At 53.1% G+C, this 15,851-nt stretch overlaps 1 protein-coding gene across 2 annotated transcripts in view; it reads right to left on the bottom strand.

Annotated features, from left to right (window-relative positions):
• LOC138813930 (guanine nucleotide-binding protein G(I)/G(S)/G(O) subunit gamma-7) overlaps positions 1 to 15,851 on the bottom strand; it is a 101,336-nt gene that overhangs the window by 15,534 nt on the left and 69,951 nt on the right. Inside the window, exon 3 of one of the 2 annotated variants that reach the window (XM_070002526.1) lies at positions 10,374 to 10,425. The gene's annotated coding sequence lies outside the window, so the exon portion shown is untranslated. The remainder of the gene's footprint in view (positions 1 to 10,373; positions 10,426 to 15,851) is intronic. The other variant, XM_070002527.1, reaches the window with a different exon arrangement.

The raw sequence follows: 15,851 nt of genomic DNA, 5'->3' as shown, positions 1-15,851 counted from the left end.
ATGATGGACCGATGCCCAAGTGGAGGGGTGGATGAGTGGTTTCCTGAGAGAGTGACCTCCTAATGCTGGGGTCCAGATGCAGAGGTGAACGGTAAGGACCCCCGAGGGGGAGAGCTTGGCCAATGTTCCCCTTTGGCAGAGACAACCAAATCTAGAAATGCAGATGGGAAGGACACGGGCTCTGACAGCAACTGCCACTGAATTTTGAATAATGTCTTTCATTTCCTTTTTTTTTTTTTGGAGGGGGTAATAGTACTGCAGCTTGAACTCAGGGCACTGTCCCTGAGCTTTTTCACTCAAGGTTGGCAGTTTACAACCTGAGCCACAACTCCACTCTTTGCTGGATAATTGTTGATAAGAGTTGTGAGAGTCACACCGATTTTCCTGCCCCAGCTGGCTTTGAACCTACAATCCTCAGATCTCAGCCTCCTGAGTAGATAGGATTATACGTACGTGCTATGGGCACATCTTCAACCCCCGTACTGGATGCAATGGTCCCAGATTGCTAATAACCCTGGATGTGTGACAGAAATGAACATTTCTGTGGAGGAAAACTGCATCCATTCAAGACCTCAACTTACTTCTGTATATAAACTGGCAAATACAATGTCTAGCCCACAGGCTGACAAGGTGACAAGACCATATGAATGAACATCAGCAGGAAAGAAAATGGGCAATACAAATTGAACCCCAGGGATTCCACAGGCTGGAGTGGATGGAGATTTTAATGGTATTAATTACACTTGAAGAGATCAAAAGATTGGATGAATAATTTACCAGTAGATTGCAAAGGAAGGGTTAAAAAAGAATCAGCAGAGCCTGGCGCCAGTGGCTCATGCCTGTAATCCTAACTACTGTAGTAGTCTATTAGACTTTCCTGCCTAGGCTGGCTTTGAATCAAGATTCTCAGATCTAGCCTCTTGGTAGTCAGAATTACAGACATGAGCCACTGGCACTGCACTAATCAAGCAGTAAAAAAAAAACCCCAAAACCAAAAAACAACAGAGTTGGGCCCCAGTGGTTCACATCTATAATCCTAGCAATTCAAGAGGCTGAGGTCTTAGGATGGAAGTTTGTACCAAGCTGAGGCAGGAAATGCCATGGAACTCTTATGTCCAATTACCTGCCAAAAAGCTGGAAGTAGAGCTGTGACTCAAGTGGTAGAGCACAGCCTGAGCAAAAAAGCTCAGGGACAGCTCCCAGGTCTTGAGTTCAAGCCCCAGAACCAGTACAGCAAACAAGTAAAACCAAAATTAAAAACAGAAAAAAAAAAAAAAGAAGCTTAGGTTGTTAAAATAAAATCCACATATCCTCCCTCACCCCGCAGTCAGAACTAAAGCGAAAGATGAAACTGAGCAGGGTGCCAGTTGGCTCACACCTGTCATCCTAGATTTGAAGATCAAGGTTCAAAGCCAGCCTGGGCAGGAAGTCCCTGTGAGACTCTTATCTCCAATTTATCTACTCAAAAACCAGAAGTGGTGCTGTGGCTCAAGTGGTAGAGCTCTAGCCTTGAGCACAGACAGACTCAGGAACAGCTCCCAGGCTCTGAGTTCAAGCCATCCACACCCACACCCAAATCCACACACCCACACCCATACACACACACACACACACACACACACACACACACACACACACACACACACACACACGATGAAAGCAATCATAGGCTTGTGTTGGATGAAGAAATACAAACTTTGTGTTTGGGGGTGCTGGTCTGGGTGTGTCGCAAAGGGTGCCAAGGTCCCATGGACACCAGGTGTGCAGGGAATAACTGCTTGGGTCACAGACCTGGCCTCCTCCATGGCCCCTCTGAGCTTGTAAATGTCACAGCTAGAAAGCTGTTTTAGGGAATCTGACCGCCTGTGGGGTTCACTTGGCCATCCTTGGCCAGATTCCACTTGTGTGCATAGCATCGTCCCTCAGTGTCCTCCCAGGGAGTTCCCTGGGCCTCCGTGGGTACACAGACCCATGTTGGGAGAGACTCTGACATTCCCCATACACCTGAAGGCAGTGGCGAGGCCATTCACACACCAACAGACACTAGGCAAGCAAGAAATCTGTATGTGTTAGGCTGACATAGGTCCTTCCTTCCTTCCTTCCTTCCTTCCTTCCTTCCTTCCTTTCTTTCTTTCTTCCTTCCTTCCTTTTATTGGGTCTCAAGTCTTGAGCCTAGCACTTGGTGTTTTTGCTCATGTCTGGTGCTCTACCACTTGAGCCATGCCTCTAGTCTGGCTTTTTGTTGGCTAATTGAAGATGGAACCTCTAGGACCTTTCAACTGTGATCTTCCAAATTGCTGCCTCTTGAGTAGCTGGAATTACAGGCAGGCCATACCACATCAAGAAAGTGGTGTCCCCCCATCCCCCAACTCCAGCAGATTTTCCTGGCAGCTTTTCACAGGTGAGTTATATGAGATTGTGCATTCCTGGAAGGGGGTCATGGATGGGGCCACTGCCAGGGCCAGGTGAAGTCAAGCAAGGCCCCATTTCTGTCCCCTCCCTTTTAGAAGCTTCACTGGCATTTGCAGATAGTTTACCTTGAGTGTGTGTGTGTGTGTGTGCGCGTGTGTGTGTGTGCACGCGTGTGCACGCACGTGCATACGTGCACACTAGTTCTGGAAGTTGAACTCAGGCCCTGGGCATTATCCCTTAGCTTTTTTGGCTTAAGGTTAGTGCTCTACCACTTGAGCAACACCTCCACTTCTAGCCTTTTGATGATTAATTGGAGATGAGTGTCATGGACTTTCCTGCCCTGGCTGGCTTTGAACCACAATCTTCAGATAGCCTCCTGAGTAGCTGGGATTACAGATGTGAGCCATGGTGCCAGGCTCTTCTTCTTGATGAGGCATTTGGGGGATATCTGCCGGGAGCCAGGAGAGCAGCGGGGCAGTGCAGAGCAGAGGGGCACAAAGCCACCAGTGGGCAGCAGTCCTGGGGGGGAGGGGCTTCCACAGATTCTCCCACCTTCCTGGGGCTGGGCAGGGAACGGAGGGGTCCCCCCTCCCGCTGAGCCCCCCAGCCCTGGCTGTGATCTGTGCTGCCACTGCGACCCCCAGAGGTGCTGTGGTGATTTCCAAAGGAGGTGACAGAGGCGCAGGCCCGTGGTTCCCCTGAATTCCAGGCATAGCTGGCGTGGTTGGGGAGGCCACGCCCAGCGGCCGGCCGGCGGCCAACCAGGAAAGAACCGGAGCTTTCTGAGAATTGGCAACGGAGCTGCGTAGAGGGCCAGGAATGTGAGGAATGCAGGGGCGGGGGGGACAGGGACAGCAGTGGCGGGGGAGGGGGGATCCCCTGGCAGGTTCAGGAGGAAGGGGTCATCCTGAGGTCCCAGCCCCGAGGGCCTGGCCTGAGGTGTACCCCCAGGGGAGCCTGGTGCTGCCAGCAAAGCCCGTGCACAGGAGCCCGTGACTCAGGAGCCAGCTGAAGGGTTGGCTCCCTCAAATCTGCTGGCCAATGGCGGTGCCGGCTACGGCAGGTGGCTTGTTGACACTGGAGGGGGTGGGGTCAGAGCAGGGGTTCCCTGTCGGCCTCAGCGTGGAGGTCACTCAGAACTGGATTCTTCTCTGTGGGTGTTCTGGGCCCTGCAGGTCCATGGTGCCCCGGTGTCTGCAGCCGGCCGCCCCACCGGGATCTCCCCGCCATTCTATTATGTCTTACTTGACCTGCACCACCCCTTCAACAAGGTCAACACAATGGGGGGCTGGTGCCCACCCCCCATGACCTCGGATGACCTTTCCCTTTGAGTGCTGGCCTGGACCCCTCACAAAGTGGTGGTGGCTTAAGAAAGGGGGAGGGGTACTGCTGCTGGGCCTTACCTAATCAGGTGATCGTCCAAAAGGACCAGCACTCCCCCGCTTTTTATTGGGGGGGGGGGAGTGCTGGGATTTGCACACAGGGCTACACACTTGTTCAGCTTGATACCCAGTCCTACACCCATCTGGATAGCTTTAAAGATGATTTCTTGCTCTGAGTAACTCAGCAGCCTGGTCCATATTTCCACTACAGCCAAGTAAGACAGCCCCACCCCACCCCCAAAGGGGAGGATCCCCAGCTTGCCTGGCCCTGACTCCAGACCTCCAGAACTGTGAGATAACTGAAGTCCAGGCATTGTTTTAAAGGGCTCATTTGAGGTTGTTTGTTATGCAGCACTGCTAGCAGATACACAAGACCGGAATGGAGAATAACATGGCTGCTGGCGTGGGGGAGGGGAAGGGGGGGTTTACGGCATCAAAGTTTAGGCCCAGAGACTCTTGACACCTGTGCCAGGCAGTGACTGCCCTGCTCCTGGCTAGCCCTTCCACAAGCCGTGCCAGCTGGGTGCAGGCAGGGGCATTGTGGGAAGGGTCCAACTGGCCACAGCGGGTCCCCCTGCCACTGCCCAGTGCGTTCTCATGGTCTTTTTTTCTCCCAATCTCTTTGCTCTGACTGCTGTTAAAAAGCTTGGGAAAAGCCGGGCACTGGTGGCTCACGCCTGTCATCTTAGCTACTCAGGAGGCTGAGATCTGAGGATCGTGATTCACAGCCAGCCCAGGCAAGAAAGTCCATGAGGCTCTTATCTCCAATAAACCAATCACCACCAGAAAATGAAAGTGGCACTGTGGCTCAAAGTGATAGAGCTCTAGCTCTGAGCTCAAACCCATGAAAGACCCCCCCCCAAAAAAAACCTAAGCGGAAAAAACCAAAACCTAAATACCCCAAAACCCAAACAACAACCTCCGGGTAGATTCTGCAGGGTGAGCTCGCTAGCGCGCGCTCTCTCTCTGACATGGAGCCATCAGCTGGCCAAGCACACTATGTTCACTAGTCACTGTGTTCAGATACAAAAGAGCCGGCAGTGTTGACAGAGGAAGGTCCAAAACCAAACAAAACCGGAGTGAGGAAGGGAGGGAGGAGGGAGGAGGGAGAGAGGAAGGAGGGAGGAGGGAGGAGGGAGGACAGGTCTCAGACAGGCTATGTTCCCCAGAGGCACAGCAGGGTGGGGCTCAGCCATCGCAGTCACCCTTGGCGCCCCCCCCATCACCCATCTCACAGAGGCTCCCAGGGCTGGGGGGCGTGGGGGGTGTCTCTAGGTTACACAGGGGGCACTGAGGGACACACATAGCTGTCACAGCGGGGGGAGGGGAGGTCCTGGGTCCCCCCCGTGGGCAGAGGCCAGGGATGCTGCTGAGCCCCTGGAGGTGGCCCAGGATACCTCACAAGGAACAAGGGGACCCTAAATACCTACAGAGCTGAGGGGAGATTGTGGCTTTAGGAGAAGGTACCGGCCTGGACGCTGAGCTCAGGAGGGGCTGGATGCCGCACCCCCCTCCCACTGGAAGGAGGACTCCCCCTACCAGGCCCTCTGTCCCCAGCCAGCACCCACAGAATAATGCGAGGTAGCCCACACAGCAGGGCACTGGCTGGACTCCTGTGGACAGAGACACATCCCTGCTTCCCCAAACCCTCTGGGGGCTCCTCCAGCACAGTCCCCCCCCCTCAGAGACGGAGGCTCCCCGTGGCTGCAGTCACAGGGTGGGGCGTGGGGAGCAGCCACGTGAGGGCCGGGGTGGTGGTGCTGGTGAGTCTGCGGACCACGTCAGCCCCCGTCGCGGGGGCTTTGGGGTGATGTTCGTGAGGGATTGTGGCTAAAAAACAAGATCCTGTGACTCCCCATCACCCCAATGCCTTTGTCCCTGGGGCTAAATCGGTCCCAGGAGGCTATAATTAGAAAGAAAGGGGACAAGAGGGACAAAGAGCAGTGAGGGCCAGGTCTTGCTGTGGCCTCGGGCTCTGTGCACCCGGCCCCAAGAATGCTCCAGCTTGTTCCCCGGCCAGGCCGCCTGGATGACACAGGGTGACGGCGGCGTGGCGTGGGGCTGGTCACCAAGGTGACCGCAGCCGGAGAGAAAGCTGCTTTCTGTCTCCCGGCCTGTGGGGGTGGCAGCCATGTGTGTGTGGGGGGTGGTCATGTGAGGGTTTGTAAGCTCGGGAACGGAGGCCAGGCAGGCCAGGATGAAGCCCCCGTGCCTCGTGTCACTCCTGTCCTCGGCTTCCCGGCACGAAGGAAATGTTGTCACCCTGGCCCTGTGCCGGGGCGAGGGGGTGGCGCCAGGCTCATGAGGAAGCTCAGTAACGCAAGGCAAGCGGCCAGGTTGCGGGGAGAGCTGACAGGGCTGCACTGGGTCTCCCCACCTCTGACCCAGACAAACTCCTATGCGTCCTGCAAAGTCCCACGCAGGGGTCATGCCCTCAGTTAATCTCATCAACAGCCATGCCCCAGTGAACTATGCTAAAACTCACTCCCCACAGGGCTTTTCCACAGCTCCTGGCAGGTCCCTTGTGGGCTGGGAAATGTTTCAGCTACTGAAAACCACACATATTTGCCTGGGGCAGGTGGCTCATGCCTGTAAGCCTAGCTACTCAGAAGGCTGAGATCTGAGGATCATGGTTCAAAGCCAGTCCAGGCAGGAAAGTTCATGTGACTCATCACCAATTAACAATCACAAAACTGGAAGAGATATTGTGGCTCAAAGAGGGAGAGTGCTGGCCTTGAGCAAAAAAATCTCTGGGACAACACCAAGACCCTGAATTCAAGCCCCATGACTGACAGAAAAGAAAGAAGAGAAAGAAAGAGAGAAAGGAAGAAAGAAAGAAAGAAAGAAAGAAAGAAAGAAAGAAAGAAAGAAAGAAAGAAAGAAAGAAAGAAGAAAAGAGGAAGGAAAGAAAAGAGGAAGGAAAGAATGAAAGAAAAGCAGAGCTGGGCGCAGGTGACTCACACCTGTAATCCTAGGGAGGCTGAGATCTGAGGATCGCGGTTCAAAGCCAGCCCAGGCAGGAAAGTCTATGTGACTCTTCTTTTTTTTTTTTTTTGGTCATGGGCTTGAACTCTGGCCCTGGGCGCTGTTCCTGCACTCTTCAGCTCAAGGTGAGCGCTCTACCACTTGAGCCACAGCGCCACTTCCTCCATGCGACTCTTATCTCCAATAAACTACTAAAAGAAAAGCTAGTCAGGCGCTGGTGGCTCACGCCTGTAATCCCAGCTACTCAGGATGCTAAAATCTGAGGATCTCGGTTCAAAGGCAGCCCAGGCAGGAAAATCAGTGAGACTCTTATCTCCAATTAACCACCAGAAAACAGGAAGTGTGCTTTGGCTCAAGCGGTAGAGTACTATCCTTGAGCTGAAGAGCTCAGGGACAGTGCTCAGGCCTAGAGTTCAAGCCCCACAACCAACAAAAAAAAAAAAAAAAGAAAGAAAGAAAAGAAAAGAAAGGAAAAAAAAGAAAAGCTAGAAGTGGAGCTGTGACTCAAGTAATAGAACACCAGCAGTGTTGAGTGAAAAATTCGCTCAGGGATGGTGACTGGGCCCTGAGTTCAGGCCCCAGTAAAAACAAACAAACAACAAAAGAAAAGTGGAGTTCCGTGCTAGTTCCAGGGAGAGGGGCTGCGCAGTGTCGCAGGTGTGGAGCACACAAGCCTCCTCTAGAGGGGGGCAGTGCCCTCCGGGGGGACCCTGAGCCTCAGCTGGCTGCTGCAGCTGGGGGACTCCTGGCCTGGAGGAGGTGGTGGAGGCTGGGGAGGCAGCTCGGCCCCAGGAGGCCCGCAGAGAATGTGCAGAGTTGGGGGTGCTGGGCTGTGGAGCGATCCAGCCCAGGGCGAGCCTCCTTGTGAACCCCCACTGCGCTTTGGCCGCAGTGGGGTGACAGGAGAGGCCTGGAGCTGCTGTGGGATGTCCACAGGCCTCACCCCCCCCAGCTCCCCCCGCCCCCGTCCCAGGCCATGCGGCCCCAGTGTCCAGTCTCGGCTCTGCAGGGGTGGGGGGGGGGCACCAAATACAGACACCAGCACTGCCGGGGAAAATGTCTCAACACCTGGACCAGATCTTGGTTTGACATCAGCCCCCTTGTCCTGTCCTGGGCTCATCTACCATCTCACCAGAAAGAAGCCAGGAGGAGGAGGAAGAAGAGAGGAGGAGGAAGAAGGGGAGGAGGGGGAGGAGGGAAAGCCTGCAGTCTCATCCGAAGGCTGGGCTGGGGAGAACACATTTGCCATTAGCACTGCAATGTGCTGTACAAAATTTGGGGTGTCTTCCTGTGGAACCTCCAGTCAGCAGCCTGCTGCAGGGAGGAAGAGCAGGTGCAGGGCTTGCTCACGCCCCCCCCCCACCCCGGGGGACCTTTCTCTGGGTCCCTAGCAGCTTCTGTCCCAGCGGAGGCCCTGATGACTCTCGTGGAATTTCTAACAAGGAGACTGAGTGTGTGGTTTTGCTCAGACACATCCCATCCATTTTCCATTACGCCTTTTCTTTCAAAGGCCCAAACACAGCCAAGGCTGCCTGGGCGAAGGCTGGTTCGCATGAAGTCTTTATGGGACAGTTGAAGGAAGGCCAGGGTTTCTGGGGCAGGGGTGGGGGCGGCTGGCAGGGCACATCACCTGTATCCCCACTTCTAGCAGCCTTCCTTGGCTTCTTAAATTAAATGACTTGAGGAAGTCCAGGGACCTTTGAACTCTGGACCTTGTACTTGCTGGCCTGGCACCCAACCACTTGAACTATAGCTTCATTTCCTAGCTTTTTGGTGATTAATTGGAGATCAGTCTCATGGACTTTCCTGCCCAGGCCAGCTTTGAATTGTGAGCCTCAGATCTCAGCCTCCTGAGTAGCTGGGATGACAGGTGCGAGCCACTGGGGCCTAGCTTGGAGGCAGAATTTAAGAGTATGCAAAAAGCTGCTCATTGATAAAGCATATGTAATAGGTATCGTGTAATATGTATTGTGTGAATGTTAATGAAACCTTACTGCAAAACAACAACAAAAACCCAGGCTGGAATGTGGCTTGGTGGTAGAGTGCTTGCCTAGCATGCATGAAGCCCTGGGTTTGATTCCTCAGTACCACATACAGAGAAAAAGCTGGAAGTGGCACTGTAGTTCAAGTGGTAGTGATAGCCTTGAGCAAAAGAAGCGCAGGGGCAGTGTCTAGGCCCTGAGTTCAAGTCCCAGAACTAGCAAAAACAAAAACAAAAACCCAACAAACAAAACACCAAAAAACCTAGGTGGACTCTGGGCTAGTGCTCTACCACTTCAGCTACAGCCCTACTCCCAGCTTTTTTAAGTGGCTAACTGGAGGTAAGAGTCTCACAGACTTCTTTGCCCAGGCTGGCTTTGAACAATGATCCTCAGATCTCAGCCTCCTGAGTAGCTAGGATGACAGGAGTGAACCAGCAGCAGCCAGCGGATCCCAGTTTCAGGCCAGTCCACAACAAAAGTGAATGAGACCCTATCTCAACAAAAAAGCCAAGTATGTCTTGAATGATACATGCCTTGAAGTCCAGCCATGTGGGAGGTGTCAACAGGAAGATCAAGATCCAAAGGGGAAAAAATGAGACCTTATTTGAAAAATATGTAAAGTTAAAAGCACTGGAGGTGTGGCTCAAGGGGTAGAGTACCTGTTTAGCAAGCATCTGGTCCTGAGTTGAAACCCTAGCATCACCAAATGATATACTGTAATGAGTGATCTTTTTAGCCTGGCTCCCTCTACCCTGGTCCTACTTGATATTTAGCACTCTTGGGGGCCAGAGGAGACCCAGGAAGTAAAAGGTGGAGGAAGCCGAACCCCACTGCCCAAAACTCCCTCTCCGTTCCTGAGCTAAATAATGAGCAGGCACTATGGCAGGTGGTGTTTGCAGAGGTGAGGAAGTGGAGATCTGGTATGAACTCCTCACCCCCAAACCAGTCCTGCCTCCACTCATCCCATGAGCCCCACAGCTGCTCCCCAGCCCCCGTCTCAGCCAGCCATGTTTCCAGAAAGAAGTCAGCCCAGAAAATGAAAATGCACAGCAAGCTGTGCTATCAGGAAACCCAAAACACAGAAGAAAGAGGGGAGATCGCCGATCCTCACCCCACGGGATCCCTGTGGGAACCAGGGGAAAAACAAGCAACCATGGGGCGCCAACAGCTCATGCCTGTCATCCCGGCATCTCAGGAGGCTGAGATCAGAGGATTGCTGTTCAAAGCCAGCCCGGCAGGCAAGAAAGTCCATGAGACTCTTAGCTCCAATGAACCCACACAAAGCCAGAATTGGAGCTTTGGCTCAAGCAGTAGAAGGCCAGCCTTGAGTACAAAGCTCAGGGACAGCACCAAGGCTCTGAGTTCAAGTCCCATAACAAAAAAGAAAAGACAAGGAGCCCAACCCAAGAGAAGGAAGGAGCGAGCAATTGCCTACGAATCTGAGACCTAGGTTCTAAACCCCTCAAGGCAAAAGCCAAAAATTACACACACACACACACACACACACACACACACGCACACACACACACACACACACACACACACATACACATCTCGATTTCTTTGGCCTAACAGCCCAGAGTACAACCCAAAAAGATGAAACACAGCCTACCTTTACCTATTTCTTCTGGAAGAGAGGTGTTTTTTGTTTGCTTTTTGTTTTCCTGTTTAAAAAAAGAAAGAGAAAGACATGGTTACATAGACTCCAAATGTTGTCCAACATGTGGAAAATATAAAAGGACCACGTTCTCCAGACTCTCTGAGGAAGAATCAACTTTATTTCTTTTTTGGTTGGTCCTGGGGCTTGAACTCAGGACCTGGGCGCTGTCCCTGAGCTCTTTTGCTCCAGGCTAGCGCTCTACCACTTGAGCCACAGCACCACTTCTGGTTTTCTGGTGGTTCACTGGAGATAAGTGTCTTATGGACTTTTCTGCCTGAGCTGGCTTTGAACCATGATCCTTAGACCCAGCCTCCTGAGTAGCTAGCATTACAGGTATGATGGCGCCTGGCTTCTTCTTCTTCGTTTCTTCCTTTTGCCAGGCTCAGGGCCTGGTGCTGCCCCTGAGCTGCTTTTGCTTAAGGCTAGCACTCTACCACTTGAGCCACAGCATCACTTCTGGCTTTTTCTGTGTATGTGGTACTGAGGAATCAAACCCAGAGCGTCATGTGTGCAAGGCAAGCACTCTACCACAGCCCTTTTTTCTTTCTTTTTGAGCTCAGGGCCTCATGCCTGCAGGTGCTCTACCAGTTGAACCACACGTCCAGCTCTTCCTGGTTTTTGTTTCATAGGAGATTTCTTTTTTTTTTTTGTCAGTTGTGGACTTTGAACTCTGGGCCTGGGCACTGTCCCTCAGCTCTTCAGCTCAAGGCTAGCACTCTGCCACTTGAGCCACAGCACCACTTCTGGCTTTTTCTGCTTACATGGTGCTGAGGAATCGAACCCAGGGCCTCATGCATGCAAAGCAAGCACTCTACCACTGAGCCACCTTTTCAGGCCCTCATGTGAGATCTTATGTTTTTGTTTTTAAGGGCTAGTTTTGGACTGTAATGTTCCTACCTGAGCTGCCAACACAGCTGAGATTAAAGATGTAAGCCACTATGCCCGCTTTATTGTTGAGATAGGAGTCACTAACTTGTTGCCCCAGGGTAACCTTGAATGAGGCCCTTCCCAATCTGCTACCTCCAGAACAGCTGGGATTACAGGCCCACCTGTAATCAATTTAATTCTTCACCACCCATCCATTCCCAAAAGACAATAAGTTCTCTCTGTGGGGGAAGTGGGGTGGAAAGGGGTCACGTTTTTTTCTTCTTGAATTTGTATTCTTCCATTACAGAACACGAGGTTTCCCCAACTCGTGGTCAAAGTCTCCAACATCAGATGTCCCCCCCACCCGGAGCAGAAAAACAAAATTCTCCAGCTCTGAGTCTCCCTCCATGTGGAATAGCTGGGTGTTTTTCCGCCCTCTGCCTTTCTATTTGATGTCAGCCACGAGGAGGGAACCGGGAGCGCTGGAGGGCAGACCAATTAACCTGGGAAGGGAGGGCTGACAGGCTTAGGCAGCAGACCCCACCCCCCAAATCACATAGTAGCCACCAGCCTGGGGCATAGGTCAGCAGGAAGGAAATGAGAGCAGTGAGCGGACTGGGGAGGGTCTGGGGTGCTGCTGGATGGGGTGGGGTGCTCCAGGGGGCAGGAGACCCCCCCCAACTCCTTGATTCTGCACCAAATGGAAGGAGGCTGGCAGAGGCCTGGTGCATGCTGGGAAGCTGCAGGGCTGGCAGCCCAGCCGACCTCCTGTTCTTGGGGATCCCTATGCCTGGAGCCGTGGATGGCCCGGTGAGGTCACCGGAGGCCCACCCTGCGCCGGGCTTCCTGACCTGCTCGCTGGGGCGGCTCGCGAGGCTCAGGCTGTTTCTCCGCAGCCCTGGTGGCCCCTGTGGTCCCTGCCAGCCCCCAGCCCCCAAACCCCTCTTCCTTGGCAAACAGTTGGTGTTTCCCCCAGAATAACAGGGGTTTTCCAGCCTGACTGGAAAGCCTGGCTGCAGGGCCCCCTGCCCGGCCACGGGCCTTTCCAGCCACCCTGGGCTCAGGGCTGGGTGTTGGGAGATCTGGGGTAGGGAAGTTGGAAAGCTGCAGATCTCAGGGGCTCAGCCACAGAAACAGGGTGTGGGGGGAGAGTGGATGGGGCAACTTTCTGTTAATTCAGAGGCCCCTGCGCTCCCTGCACAAGGACTGGGTTGTTTCTGAGGGTGTCCCAGGCCTTGCAGGGGGCTCAGCCCCACCCATGCCAGGAGCTCCCCACAGCAAAGAATCACAGCCACACGTCCCCAGGTGGTGCCAACCCCATGTTAAAAGATGGAGGGGAGCTGGGTGCAGGTGGCTCATACCTGTAATCCCAGCAACTCAGGAGGCTGACATAGGAGATGGCAACTCCAAGCCAGCACAAGCAGAAAAGTCCATGAGACCCTTAACTCCAATGAGCCACTGAAAAGCCAGAAGTGGAGCTGTGGCTCAAGTGATAAGAGTGCCAGCCTTTGGGGAAAACAGGGACAGTGCCCAGGCCCTGAGTTGAAGCCCCAGCACTAAATGAATGAATGAGTGAATGAATGAATGAATGAGTGCATTAAATAAATAAAATACTCAGTTTCTGTCCAGCCAGGCAGGTTGGCACCTCCTGAGATACGGGTAGTCACCTCGCCCACCATGCTCCATGCAGAGGAAGATTCCAGAACCCCAGCACAGGCTCTGTGATCACTGTTACCCACCACACATCCTGTACCTGAGGCTGATGTGTGTGCGCGTGCCTGTGTGTGCGTGTGCGTGCATGCATGAATGGAGGCCGAGAGCTGGCAGTTCTTTGGGTCTCTAGGCCACGTGATCCTGAATCTTAGGGACCCTGGGCCAGGTCTGGGGACATGAGTGTGTGTCAGGACTTGGGGGGGGGTGCTCCTGGCCTGGGGGAAGCCAAAAGACACCGCTCAGGGCCCCCGCAGGACCCAGGAAGCCCCAGAGGGTGACCCGGCTGATTGTGCCTGTTACAGGGGGAGTCCCCAAATCGGCCCTTTCCTTCCTTTCCCCCTTGCTCTCATGGTGCCCGAGAGCGGGGTGGGGGGGCCCCCAGAAAGCAAGAAAGAGGAAGGACTGTGGGCCTCAACGGGTAATCCCCTACACCCCTTTTTCTCAGAAAGGACTCCTCCCAGCAGGGCTGGCTGGTACCCCTGATACCCCCTTGGTTTTGCAGGAAACTGCAGGGAGGCTGGCCGAATCTCCAGGCTGAGTCACATGCCAGCGCCCACAGCTGCCACCCTTGCCAGTCATCCCACACCCCAGAGGGCACAGCCACAGCACCACAGAATTCTTTTGTTGTGTGCCAGCCCTGGGCTTTGAACTGAGGACTTGAGCATTGTCCCTAAGCTTTGTCACTCAAGGCCCTCACTTTGCCACTTGACCCACAGCTCTACTTCCAGCTTTTTGGTGGTTCAACGGAGAAAAGAGTCTCAGGGACTTTCCTGCCCAGGCTGGCTTCGAACTATGATCCTCAGATCTCAGCCTCTTGAGTAGCTAGGATGATAGGCATGAGCCACTGGGGCCCCACTGCAGCTTCTTAAAAAAAAAAAAAAAAAAGCTGGGGGGGCTAGGAAGGTGGCTCAGTGGTAGAGCACTTGTCTTGCATGCTCGAGGCCCTGGGTTCGATTCCTCAGCACCACATAAGAGAAAAGCCGGAAGTGGCACTGTGGCTCAAGTGGTAGAGTGCTAGCCTTGAGCTGAAGAGCTGAGGGACAGCACCCAGGCCCAGAGTTCAGGCCCCACGACCGGACCCCCCCCCCCAAAAAAAAAAAAGCTGGGCACTGGTGGCTCATGCCTGTCATCCTAGCTACTCAGGAGGCTGAGATCTGAGGATGGTGGTTCAAAGCCAGCCTGGGCAAGAAAGTCCCTGAGACTCTTATCTCCAATAAACCACCAGAAAACTGGAAGTGGCGCTGTGGCTCAAAGTGGTAGAGCGCTCGCCTTGAGCTGAGGAGCTCAGGGACAGTGCCCAGGCCTAGAGTGCAAGCCCCACAACGCACCAAAAAAGAAAGAAAGAAAGAAAGAAAGAAAGAAAGAAAGAAAGAAAGAAAGAAAGAAAGAAAGAAAGAAAGAAAGAAAGAAAGGAAGGAAGGAAGGAAGGAAGGAAGGAAGGAAGGAAGGAAGGAAGGAAGAAAAGAAAGAAAGAAAGAAAGAAAGAAAGAAAGAAAGAAAGAAAGAAAGAAAGAAAGAAAGAAATCATCCTGGATTTAGGACCATCCTTGAATCAGCTGCTGAGTCAAGGTCTTCAAAAGAGATAGAAGAGGAAACAGGTTTGTGGAGATCTAATTTGCATACCACCTATGTTATTCCTTTTATTTTTGTTGGTCATGGGGCTTGAACTCAGGGCCTGGGCGCTGTCCCTGAGCTCTTTTGCTCAAGACAAGTATACTACCACTTGAGCCATAGCTCCACTTCTGGTTTTCTGGTGGTTCGTTAGAGATAAGAGTCTCACAGACTTTCCTGCCCAGGCTGGCTTTGAACCATGATCCTCAGATCTCAGCCTCCTGAGTAGCTAGGATGACGGGCATGAGCCACCAGCACCCAGCTCATTTTTGCTATTTCTCCAAGTGTACCAATCAGCAATAAAGCTGTGCTACTAACACCCACTAAGTCTAGAACATTCCATCAGTCCTGTCCCCAAAAGCAATCACTCCATTCCATTCCCTCTCCAACACCTGCCCACCCACAAGTCTACTTCTGGTCTCTGGTCTCTGTGGATTTACCTGTTCTGGATGTTTCTACCAGTGAGATTGTGTGTGTGTGTGTGTGTGTGTGTGTGTGTGTGTGTGTGTGTGTGTGTGTGTGTGTGTGTGTGTGTGTGTGTGTGTGTGTGTGTGTGTGTGTGTGTGTGTGTGTGTGTGTGTGTGTGTGTGTGTGTGTCAGGTCTCTGGTCTCTGTGGATTTACCTGTTCTGGATGTTTCTACCAGTGAGATTGTGTGTGTGTGTGTGTGTGTGTGTGTGTGTGTGTGTGTCAGTCCTGAGGCTTGAACTCAGGGTTTGGGTACTGTCCTAGAGCTCATTTTTTCAAGGGTAGGGCTCTACCACTTGAGCCATACCTCTGCTTCAGCTTTGTGGTATTTAATTGCAGATAAGAGTCTCATGGACTTTCATGTCCCGGCTGGCTTCAAACTTCCGCCCTCAGATCTCAGCTTCCTGAGTAGCTAAGATTACAGGTTTGAGCTACCAGCGCCCTGGCCTATTACCAGATCTGTAAGAGCAATTCCATTCAGGAAACCCTTTCCTTTTCCTTGACCCAACCCCATCCTGCAAAGCCTGAAACAGGAATACTATACAGCTAAGAACCAGACCAAGGCAATTCATGTCCACACTTGGAAGGCCCAGGAGGGAAGTGCTGGGTCAGAAGGAAAGGGCTTCCTTGTGGCCAGGTGGGGTACAGGCACAGTACTGAGCCCCCTCCTCTGGCACAATCATGCCCTGATGGGGACAGGCATGGGGTTCAGTGTCTCCTCAGGGCCCCAGCCCTTCCCAGCAGGGTGGCCGGGAACCCATCTCTTCCATGT

Source organism: Dipodomys merriami, unplaced genomic scaffold (genome assembly GCF_024711535.1).
Source record: "Dipodomys merriami isolate MVZ:Mamm:240054 unplaced genomic scaffold, mDipMer1.0.p SCAF_6, whole genome shotgun sequence".
Taxonomy (NCBI): Eukaryota; Metazoa; Chordata; class Mammalia; order Rodentia; family Heteromyidae; genus Dipodomys; species Dipodomys merriami.
The sequence above is the reverse complement of the archived record's forward strand: the minus strand, read 5'-3'. Positions and strand labels throughout refer to the sequence as shown.